This window comes from Carcharhinus amblyrhynchos, unplaced genomic scaffold (genome assembly GCF_965287045.1).
Source record: "Carcharhinus amblyrhynchos unplaced genomic scaffold, sCarAmb.v2.hapA scaffold_56, whole genome shotgun sequence".
Lineage (NCBI taxonomy): Eukaryota > Metazoa > Chordata > Chondrichthyes > Carcharhiniformes > Carcharhinidae > Carcharhinus > Carcharhinus amblyrhynchos.
The window spans coordinates 1,230,106-1,242,805 of record NW_027649797.1 but is presented as its reverse complement, the minus strand read 5'-3'; positions in this window follow the sequence as shown (position 1 = coordinate 1,242,805).

The following is a 12,700-nucleotide window of genomic DNA, read 5'->3' as shown; positions in this document are numbered from 1 at the left end:
TGAAAGATCTGTAAGCATCACATAAGGGAAGCTCAAAAGGGCAGAACCCATTGAATGGTGAGCGCTGGGAGAGATTGCACTGATACCAGTTAATGGCAGCTCTCCACTGCACTCTGTGGACAGACTGCGCAGTTGCATGATGTTTAAGGATGACAGTGGCAATCACTGCCTGAAGCAGACTTGGAAATACCGGGAATTGAAATTTTATACATACAAGAAGATACTGTGATTTGTAATGATATAAGATAAAGTTGTATTTGGAGAATGGATTGGAAGGTTGCTCTGTCTGAAGATTGCCACTGTAGAATAGACAAAAAGACCCAAGTATTGTTTGACTGACGACTAACCATTTACCAGCACCCCTGACTCTCTCCTTCCCCTTCAATCCAGCCCCATTTTCCTGGTCCGTTCATTTCAGATATTTTGATGCATGTTAGATTGTTATTTTTAAACTGAAATTCTTTAACTGCTGTTTCTTCGGTGGAACTGTACACAAGATTCCTCTGAAAATGAGAAGTTCCTTTTTTAAACTTTATGTATATACATTATTTTTCTTTTCTGATGTATTGTGCAGTGTACACCTTGCAGGGCAAGGGAATTCTACGCCTTTGTTGTATTATCTAACGAGTAAAACAGTCCTCTAACTGTCTGTGGCTGGTGCAGAATTTGAGTTTTGTAGCTTTAGGCCTGCAGCATTCCAGCTAGAACCAGCAGCTATTGCTTTCGTCCTGTTGTACAAAAGACTGAATTCCTGGAAGAGTCTTCGGAAAGATGATGAAACAAAGGGCAGGGTGGATATTAAAAATATAACTGAGGGGCTCTGGAGGTGTACTGGGTTAGTCAATGACTGAAAGGTGAAAGACGGTGAACATTGATCAGTTTTTCTTGTTTCTTTCAGGAGTTGATAAAGGTGCCATGTATTTCCAGCCCCCTCTATTTTCAGAATGCGGCAGCCCATCAATGCCTGCGAGGAAGGGAGAGAGAGAACTAGTAGCAATTAGGAGTAAATCAAGTTCTGATTTTTGCTCCCATGTAAACTTCATTCAAAACCTTTAATCGCCGATTGATGCTTCCACTTCACTGGACCCAAGTGTGAAGTAGGCAGAAGAGGGAGAATTGGCTTGTGTTTCTCAAAAGAAAATCAGATTGTTTGATGTTAGGTTTTACATTCTAGATACTTACAGATTTCTGTGAAACCGAGGTAGTGCAGTCCACACTATGTCAACAGCAGGCCAGGTTTTGATTAGGTCAGAAGCTGCCTAGTTTGCACGTCCCTCGGTTTGGTCAGTTTAAAACACAGTAAACCTGATGTGGCGTGCAGAATATGTCTTCTCTTATACGATAACCAAGTCACTGGCACAGGACATGATTGATATTCTGGGCTTCTATGAGCATTGGAAACCAGAAAAAGGATTATTGGCAAGACAACAGAGCACTAATCCATGTCCAAAGGTGGGATTATCAACTCGAGGTGGATGTACCATGGTTTCAAAACATCATCTCCACTAAATAATGTAAAAAAAAGATTTCCCCTCATCTCCAAAGTGTAATCATAAAGATATTCAATTTTTTAAAAACATGTTCTTTTTAATGTCCTATTAATTTTAAGTTGGTCACAGCAGTGCCTAGGAGATTTTTTTAATTTTTGGATACTCAGGACAGTTGGAAACCTTATGCCCTGTCAGGCAGGGAAACATCCATAGCACTGGATTTAAAAAGGAGGGGAGAGGATAGATAACAGGTACAGGGAGTCCTTTATCAGAATAAACATACTTGGGGATAGGTACTCCGAGAAGCTCATTGTAAAGAGCATATCTGGAATGTTACCCATGATTTCTTAACAGGTCAGATTGTGAGTTTATTAAGGTTACCGTGCGTCAGAGAGTGAGATGATTCCTTCCCTCCCAAATTAAGGGGATTTTGTTCTCTTTCAGTACACCGCCAGATTTTTACAGTGTGCAACACTGTTATTGTAGTCATAAATTCTTCTGTGCACTATTTTTAGGTTAACAAGGTCCACTTAAATTTCTGCCTATACTATTTGAGTGCAGTTAGTGACCCATTTGTGTAAGAGTATTGGCCATTGCACTGTAAAGAACAGACTGAACTAGTTAATCTGTCAGGCATTTGAGCGATGTTGAGACATGTAAGAAAGCAGCATCTGCTACAACACAAAGCAGCAGGAGATTCAGGAATGAATCTGTCCCTACCTCCCCACCTCCCCTACACACACCTCCAAAACAAATCTCTCCAAAATGATGCTGGAATTTTACCACATTTGGTGGCGTTTATTACATTGGAGATCAGAGATGAGCAATTGCACCGAGCTACTGACAATGGAAAGAATGTTTCCATTCCACTCTCTTCACCCTTCTGACAAAAGAGATCAGGTATTGCAGGGGAAGAACATAACATTGAAGTGTATTGAATTGTGCTAAAACAAATGCAATCAGTTCTGGATGTCCTTAATCTGAATTCATCTGTCTCAGCAATAGGAGATCCTGCCTTTTCCCCAAAGCGAGGGTTTGAACACAAAACACATCAGACACTCAGACCCTTTTGCAAATCTTCTAGCATGTAAGAAAATGGCTGAACCCTTCAGTTCTAAGTTGGGGAAAGATTCCTGGTACAAGAATCAGAGAAATAGTGTTAATAAGAAGAAAGTAAATATAAATTGTTCTTTTGGAAATTAATCAATTACTTACCAATTTTTCTTCCCTGAACTCCTAAAGGTGCTTCCACATGGGGTTCATGTTTTATTCACCCTTGAAATTCAAGTGGTGACTCTTTATTTGTGAGACTAGATGATGAGTGTCAACAGGTTATTCAGCTGTAGGGTGCATCGCCAGCTAAACCAGTGGCCGCACACACATTTTCTACAGGGATTACACACGCTTTCCAGCAGGGATTATTAAATGGACAGTTGTAGCTGCTGTTCTCATCCCAGGGTGCAAAGACTAATGGTGGTGTTCCTACTGTCATACTATCTAAAATCAGCTAATTTATAGGTTTAGACTGAACTCTAGGGTCAAATCCAAGTTATTTGTAACCTTTAAGGCCTATAAGTATCAGTTGCCTTTTTTGGAATGTTCTGACATTATTATAAATTTAGTTAAACATTATGAGGGGGGGGGTCTGAAACAGAACAAAAAGCCAATGATTTTTGAAATAATATCTTGTAAATACTAGTAATTTGCCTGTAGTCAGTGAGTTAATGTACAAAATTAACACATGAAAAGACCAGGTGGTCATTCAACCTTTCCCTCACTGCCAGAACAAAACTAAATATTCCTCACTCTCCCTACAGCCATGAAAGCCCCCTCAAGAGAGGTGAACAAAAATAAGATAAAAATACATTGTTGAAAGTGCATCTCCTATCCCTTCAAGTAATCAAAATGGACCCAGGAGATCATATAGACAGAGTGTTTTCTATGAAGGCAATTAACTTCTATATGATGGAATTTCTGCCCTCGTCAAGAACTGGGCCAGCTCCCGCTTGAAAATCCTGAGCCATCAAACCCAACCCACTGAGCAAAACCCAATTAGGCTACACCATTGTGATTTGCTCTGACTTCCCACATATTCTCTTTCTAAACAGGTTTCTCACTGGGTAGTTTGGAATTAGGCTGCTGGTCGCTCACTGTCTAACTCGCACGGGAAAAATTGGGTGAGGTATCAGGTGCACAATGCTACCACGGAGCTATGAGCCAAAAAGGAATTGATAGATGTGGCAGAGCTGGGGAGTACTTCCATGGTAATATTGCTCATTTCTTTCCGGAGTTCTTGAAAGAGACATTTCCACAGCACTTAGAACCCATAAATAATTTAAGTCTGCAAGTTTTATATGGTGAACTCACTGTTCTAGGAGCTTTTTCTCAATTGTAAACTGGTGCACACTGTAAAATTACATTTTGGGCACTTGTGACCCCTCACCTTTGAATAGTAGCAATTTAAAGCACTTTATTGCTTTAAACATTTAAGATTAAAAGGAAAAAAATTGTTTCAATGTCAACTAATGCTTTTTAAGCCAGTATTAATTGTTACCTTATATTCCAAACAAGTCGTAACTGTGTACTTTTTTATTATTTGTAATGTATCCTTTGAAATTATGTTTCAAAACATTTTGTAACACAATAAAGCACATGGATCCTGCATCTATCTCTGTGTTGGAATCTAATTTACTTTTTCAGAATTTGCATTCAATTGCAGAAATTTAAAAATTCCCCTGGGCAACTATCTCACAGATGAATAAGTCAAATTTAATTTCCATGCCATGGAATTCTACAGATTTTTCTTTATTTTTAATCGAGATCAATGGATTTATCCATGAAAATGAAAAATTTGTACATATGATATGCAGATACAGATTTTGTGTACTGGGTAGAATATATATCAATAAAACTGAGGGTATTTCAGGTCTTGGATGTGCTTTGTGAGTTTAAAAATATTTCACAGTTAAATACACATTCCTAGGTAATGGCAACTTCTAACCCTTATTGATTTTTAATGCAGGAATTTTATTCTGAGCAATTTTTTTTCATTGGCTATCCTAAAGGGCTTGGATGTAGTTTCACTAATGGGTTGCTGCCTTTTTTTAACTGTGTCCTTTATATTTAACCTAAATAAGTGGTAGTGTTAGGTATTCTGCCCAACTCCTAATTTGTCTACAGACACAGTTTACAGCTGAGATTAATGCAAGTATTCTGACTTAGTGTTTGCCCTCATACACCACCAGTTCATTTAGCACAGATAAATCAGGTCGTTGCCCAAATCTGTGTGGCTCAATCCCACACCAAATGTGGGATTATTTTAGAGTGTAGGGGGGTGCTCCCCAATATCTCAGCCAGTATTTATCTTTCAACCACCATCATTAAAATACAGATTAGATGGCTGTCACATTACTGTGGGACCTTTGTGTGTTCAGATAGGCTGCTGTATTTCTTACACACTTCAACTGCCTAATTAGCACTTTAAGGCATCCTGGGGTCAGAAGGAGCTACATAAATAATACAAGTTCCCACATCCACTTGAAACTGACTAAAACTCCCTTCAGAATCAATTGTCAGGAGTGAGTAAGTAAAGGAGAATTTTGTATTTTCGGCGAAGACTGTATTTTAATCTAAATGTGGTAATCAAAACCAACAGTTTAGAATGTTATCACCCCAAATAATTTTATTTGCAAGTCTAATATTGTAAAAATGAATACATAAAAACAAATCAGAAGCAGTTGACCCAAGAAAAATAATGTACATCAAACTGTTCAACTGCATTTGAAGACTACTGGAAAATGCCAATTAATACAAACTAAAAGGTAACAGCAACTGCTAATCTTCAGAGATCAGTGACCAGCAAGAATCAAATAAGAACATATCCAAAATACATAACTGTTACTGTTGAACAACAGGTAACATTGTTAATTTAATTCAAATACTGTTCTTCTATAGTTTTACGTTTAAAAAAAGTCATGTTTGAAACATTTTTTAAATTACAAGTATAACTCAATCTGTTACAATAGTAAAATAGCATCAATCAGATAAAATTGTAAAATATACTAAATGTTGGTCTCTTTCTTCTGCCTTTATAAAAATGATGGTGCATTATATTTAACTGGGAATTTCAATCATAATTTTTTGTTCCAATTTTCCTTTACCTTGCTTGCTCAGTTTGATTCACTGCCAGTACTTGGCTAAGTGGTAATTCTTCAAGCTTAATTTTTGACAATGATCAGCAAGCTATTCAAACTCATCATAAGCAAAGCATCACAGCCAACCTGAAATCTGCACCCCAACACTTTTCAAAGTCACCACATAGCAAAAGGCAATAAAGACTTCGGCTGAATTTCCCTCTTTAGCCCAATGATGCTGCTGTGGTTTATTGATGCATTCCCACCACTAGCCTGTCTGAGATCAGCTAACATACCACACACTGGAGGTTGAACCAGGGTCCAAGCTAGTTTCAAAGCACTTTTATAGCTTTACACAAAAATACCTGCTGTTTTCCAAAACATTATCATCCTCACATCATTTGATTAAGGCACCTACTTGTATGCACTCACAGCTCTTCAATCACTGTGCTTTTCCAGTGCATTGTTAAATATTAGAAGTCCATAGTTGCTATGGAGGGGAGGAAAATGAACTATTCCTTTAATAAACCTATCAGATTAGTGGAGGAGACAACCAAATCATTAAGGCATTAATCAGGTTGAGTGCTACGAAAAACAAATGCTCTTCAGCTTTAAAAGAAAACCCTGGAAACAGTCAAATACTCTTCTTACATTGCTGGACCTATAATCAAAACCAGCCCACTGGTAGTAAATGTCTTCATTTTCCATTAGCTGCAAGGGCTCCAAAGTGAAATGTTGTAGTGACCAGTGGGTACTGCAGGAAATAATGCCTAATAAAACTTGTATTATGAGTTAGCTGTATAAGATTCCGCTGAATTTAGTGAAATAGGACTATATTACATTATTTTAAGGACTTTTCAGATTGATAAAACCAATGTTGGTGATGCCTTTTAAAAGGGGCTGCTACTGGTGCTTCCAGTTCCAATTTTGCAGTCATCCACAGAGTGGGGAGGGGGGGGTTGGTTTGTTTAGACTGTATTTAATGTCCAGTCCTATGCAAGACCTTGAGAATATTCAATACTAATACTGGAGGCAGGAACTTCACAGAATCATTACACCACAAGAAGCCTTTTGGCCCATCATGCCCACTCTGGCTCTCCAAATGAGCAATTCACCTACTGCCAATCCCCGATAACCCTGCATAGTTTTTTCCTTTCCAGTTAACGGTCCTATTCTGATTGAAAGCCTCAAGTGAACTTCCTCCATTACATACTTGGGCAGTGCATTCCAGGCCTTAACCACTTGGGGCATGAAGTTGCTTTTATTGCCAATTACTCTTATTCTCAATCCTATCACAAATGGCAACAGTTTCGATCTGCTCTGCCCAAACCCTTCATGATTCTCAAAATCTCTAACAATTTCCTCAGTTTTCTCCAAGGAAAACAGTTTCAACTTTTCCCATCTTTCTTCATAATTGAAGTTCTTACTTTGTGGCACCAATCTCGTGAATCTTTCCAACACAGTCTCCAATATGTTCACATCTTTCCTAAAGTGCAACTGAGGCCAAACTAGCCTCTTACTCAAGTTCAATATAATCTCCTTGTTTTTGTTTTCTATGTCCCAATTAAAGCCTCAGATAATGTATGTTTTACTAAATGTGCCTTCAAACTGTGTTGTCACCTTCAATTACTATTGCATACAAATACCCAGATTTCTCTGCTCCCGCACCCCTTTCAGAGTTGTATCCTTTATTTTATATTGTTTCTACATGCACTTCCTACCAAAATGAATCACTTCACATTTCTCTGGTTGAACTTCATCTGCCATTTGTCTGCCCATTTCACCAAATTTTCCATTACCCAGAACTGATGTCTCAGGCTCAGCTAGACTTCACCTGTCATCAAAACCCACAAAGATTAGTATCCAATGACTCGGAAGGTAAATGCAACACCAGAACAGATTACACGGACCAAGAAAGTTCAATGTCTGCTCTTTAGCCTGCGCAGTTAGCGAAGTGTGACTACTAAAACTGTTATTAGTAACTTCAAGCTAGATGGCAGTAGAGACTGTAAGGAACCTTGCACACAAAAAGATTTCCACTTAGGCAGAGAGACCTAAAGGCCAGACATGTGTATCAGGCAACCTAAAATTCTGTTCTGATGCCCCCTTGCTGTACAAATAACCTTTTGATCGTCAACCACCAAGTTCACACATGCAAAATTCTAGAGGCTGCCAGCGATATAGGGGCAAGACAATCAGAGAAAGACAGAAGCAAGCTATCATTGTCTTACGTCTGTTTGCCTTCCCAGAATTTTGAGAAAAGCTATCATTAAAATTAAACCAGCTGAAAATTGTTCAGCAATTACCCATGCAATGTGGGTCCTTTAATGTATGGTTCCATTTTTCTTTAGCAATATGTATCCTTTTGTTTTTGCTGACAGGAATGGATAGACTTGCCACTGGGAATCCAGTAACAAATGAAGATTGCATTAATGATTTAGCAATAAGTGACTGACAGTCTTAGTCATGGTACAGTGGGTAGCATTCATTTCTGAGTCAGAAGGCTGCAGGTTCAAGTTCCAATCCAGAAACTCAAGTACTAAAATTTAGGCTGACATTGAACTACTGCACTGACAGAGGTGTTGTCTTTTGGATGCCTTATGGAGGTCCCAGTCTGCATACTCACGTGGACGTAAAAGATCTCACTGAAACATTTAAAAAAGCAGACGCATTCTCAGGCCACTATTGATCCGTTAATCCAAAAAAAATCTATCCAGACATCGTGCTGCTGTCGTAGGAAACTGTGCAAATCAGCTGCTGGGTTTACCTACACATGTGATAACACTTCAAAGGAATTTCATCAGTTGCTAGAAAAATTCTGTGGCATCATGAGATTGTGAAATGCACTATTTTTATAGTGCATTCCAAAGGCCACATACAGGATTCTATATTGGCTAGTAAGAGCTAACAATGCATTCTGGGTCACAATGCCATCTCCAGAGCAAGGTTCGCTCATTTCAAAAGCTTTGGCAATTTTTTTGGTTAAAAATCCTTCTCTTGGATCACAGTTTCTGCACACCTCTAGAAGATTTGGCAGGTGACAGAGAGCCACAGCCAAGGGGATGTGGTGTAGATTATTAAATGAATGGTTATAAACTGTGACATGGCACATTCTTAAAAGCAGCCAACTTTCTCCTGACAATGTAAACCTTCTGACCAACTTGTTCCACACTGTGTACAGCTATGAAATGTCCAGAAAAGAAAATTATTTCATTGATTGATGACCAAGTTAATTTATTAATTCGTGAGGTGGTCACTCACACAGTCTTCCATGACTAAATCACTAGTCATGTGATCTCAGGATCCAAAATAAATCAACAATTGTGGGGCACAATTGACATATTCATCGGTCACATAAATGTAACTCATTGTAAATTCATATTTATAACTCTCTGATCAGAGAATTATGAATATTGCAATAGCTGGATTGCTTACTGCAAAATAGCATCAACATCTTAATGCACAACATGGCTTCAGGTGGGCACTGCACCAAGCCATCTTAGACTGTTGAACTAATGCATTTGGGCCTCATTGCCCCTTAAGATGCTCAGTCCAAAACATCTGTTAGCATGACTGCAAGAAACTTTGTAAAGGTCCCTTCCACTCTTGCAACAGCTGAGTACATCACACACTACCAGACTCAGCTATACTAGCAGGAAGATGCCAAGTTCAACCTGTAAGATCTTAGCTGGGATAATGATGCAACTGAGGTGTTGTATAACAGGTAATTAGCTTAGATGTGAGATTCACGAGAAATCGTTTTTCTAGGATCACGACAAGGTTAGCCACTTGAGCAAGTTATCAGTGGACAGCCAGTACCTGTGAACCATTCCATCAGGAGCATCAGCATCTTAAGAGTGGAAGTAATGGGCAGGAAAGTGGCTGGAATGCTTAAAAAAAAATCAGCAATTGTTGCCCGGTCTGTGTATCCTGCAACTTGCTCTGTTGCTGCCAATAACATCTACAATCCAACCACCAATAATTGCATCTTAATTGTACAGTAACATTTCTTTAAAAAAATAAGTCGACAAGTGCAGAAATCGATAAATCAAAGGAGCATAAAATGATTGTCTTTTGAGAAAAACAATATTGTGTGAAAAGTGCAATACACATCACTAATCAGGAACAGAGCCAGATTAAAACTTGAGTTTGAATGGGTTCAGATCAGACTAGGCAGACTGGGCCGCGGAATAAAAATTCAAGCAGTCAAAAGGCTAAGAGGAGATTTGATCAAGGTATTTAAAATCATGAAAGGTTTAAATGTAACAAATAAACAGAAAATGTTTCCAATGACTGAAGGGTTGATAACCAGAGCATACATATTTAAAGCAATTGGCAAAAAAACCCCCCAGAAACGACACAAGAGAAAACCCTTTCTTTTAAACACAAGGGGTGGTTTGAATTTGGAATGCACCGATAGGGTGGCAGAAACAGATTCAAGAGTCGGTTTCAAAAGGGAATTGGGTAAATAATTGAAGGAGAAGATATGCAGGGACATGGGGAAGCATGGAGTGGGACTAACTCAATTGCTCTTCAGAAGAGTCAGCACAGACTCGATCAGCTGACTTCTTGTGCAGTGTCCTGTGCTTTCAATTCTGTGGTAACTTAAGTAGATGGAAATATTCAAGACGACGTTTTAGATGACCAATATATTCCTTAAAGAACCTGCAGGCCCATGCCACATTTCAAGAAATCTGCATAACTCAAATCATGGAACTGATACCAAGACCCAGGTCAATAACTAGTTGCTACAACCAACATAAAGTGTATTTAGGGGACCACTAGCCTTACAAATATATATTTTTTAAAGATTTAAATAGAATTTACTGTTTATAGGAAGTACAATTTTTTGACTACCTTTCTATTGCAAATTGTACGTATTCTTAAAGCTAGCTCTGGAAGTTTCAAAATGTTTGCAATCATCAGTGTGACTTCCCACACAATAGGGAAAGAACAGTCCTGAGACTACAATTCCCTGTTGCACACTCTGCACTGGTGTAGAGTTAACTTTCCATTCACTCCATCGTCTTCAGATTCAAACCTAACATCAGCTAATTTGTATTTCCCAATTTACCAAATTTTCTTTCAATGCTGAAATCCACACTTTCTCAGTGAAACACCAGACTACCCAATTGATTACAGCAGTGCTCACAAAGGGCAGCAATCCTGCCCCGCACTATGAAATCCACTCAACATGACTTAACTCTGGTCAGACCCCACTTGGTGTATTGTGAACAGTTTTGCGCCCCAGCTCTAAGGAAGGATGTACTGGCCTTGGAAAGATCCAGAGGAGGTTCACAAGAATGATCCCTGAAATGAGGAGCTTGTCGTATGAGGAACGATTGAGGACTCTGGGTCTGTATTCATTGGAGTTTAGAAGGATAAAGGGGGATCTTATTGAAACTTACATGATATTGAGAGGCCTGGATAGACTGGACACAGAGGATGTTTCCACTAGTAGGAAAAATTGGAACCAGACTAAAGGGACGATCCTTTAAAACAGATATGAGGAGGAATTTCTTCAACTAGAGAGTGGCGAATCTGTGGAACTCTTTACTGCAGAAAACTGTGGAGTGTTTAAGACAGAGATAGATAGGTTCTTGATTAATAAGGGGATCTAGGGCTATGGGGAAAAGGCAGGAGAATGAGAAAAATATCAGCCATGATTGAATAGTGGAGTAGACTCAATGGGCTGAGTGACCTAATTCTGCTCCTATGTCTTATGGTATGCACACCAGGAATCTCCTGTCAGCTCAACATCAATCAGTAATTCTCTCCAATACCACGTTGTGAAGCAGGACTTGCTGCATATCGCAAATGTAAATAGCCACCATAAGAGCTTGGTCAAAGATGCCAATTGAGTCAGGGTGTGAATTTTCTGCCATCTTTCTCACAGCTCAAACTCAGGGCAAGATGATGAAATCCCATAGTGAGCTAACTGGAGTGCCAGCAAGCTCTCATTAGCAACTTTAGACTTCTAAGTGCATTAGGTAATACTACTCATTACACAGAGCTGTGTCACTGAGCTGTTCTCTTAGAGCTTCCTTGCAAAAACACTCTCCCACCATCAGCTCCAGATTTCACCTTACAGAAGTCATAAAAGGTTTCGTTGGTTCTATTGTTCCAAATACACATCATATGCAGTGAAATAAACAAGTTAACTCTGCAGATGTGCTGTGTTCAGTTGAGACATACAGCTTCTTTTGGCTGCCTTTGATTCCTGCTTTTCTGATCTTTCAAGGTTAATTACTGGCATGGGTTCAGTATTTCTCATTTGGACAAATGAAGCCCAGTTTGTCACTGGTTTGACAATAGGAGAAACCTCTCCTCTCCCTTCACCTGCCCAATGAATGTTAGTGTGAATTTTTAAGTTTATTATTTATTACTGTAACAAGTAGGCTTACATTGACACTGCAAGTTACTGTGAAAATCCCTCAGTCGCCACAATCTGGTGCCCGTTCGGATACACTGAGGGAGATTTTAGAACAGCCAATGCACCTAACCAGCACGTCTTTTGGACGGTGGGAGGAAACCCATGCAGACATGAAGAGAATGTGCAGACTCTGCACAGACAGTGACTCAGGCCAGGAATTCAACCTGAGTCCCCAGCACTGGGAGGCAGCAATGCTAACCACTGTGCCACAATGGTGGTAGCACATGTTGGTAAGCACTGCTGCCTCACAACATCAGGGGCCAGGTTCAAATCTGGTCTTGGGTGACTGCCAGTGTTGTATTTGCACATTCTCCCTGTGTTTGCGTGGGTTTCTTCTTGGCGCTCTAACTTCCTCCCATTGTCCAAAGATGTGCAGGTTAGGGGAATTGGCCATGCTAAATTGCCCCTTAGTGTTCCAAGATGTGTAGGTTAGATGAATTTGCTGTGGTAAATGTGCGTGGTTACAGGGATAGGGTGGAGGCAAGGGCCTGGCTGTGATACTCTGTCAGGGGATTGGTGCAGACTCAATGGGCCAAATGGCCTCCTTCTGCACTCCTATGAGGTGATGCAACATTAGGGGTGAAATTAACATTCATTGTGTTCACAAAATTCATTTCATACAGAAAAGAAGAAAATTCGCTATA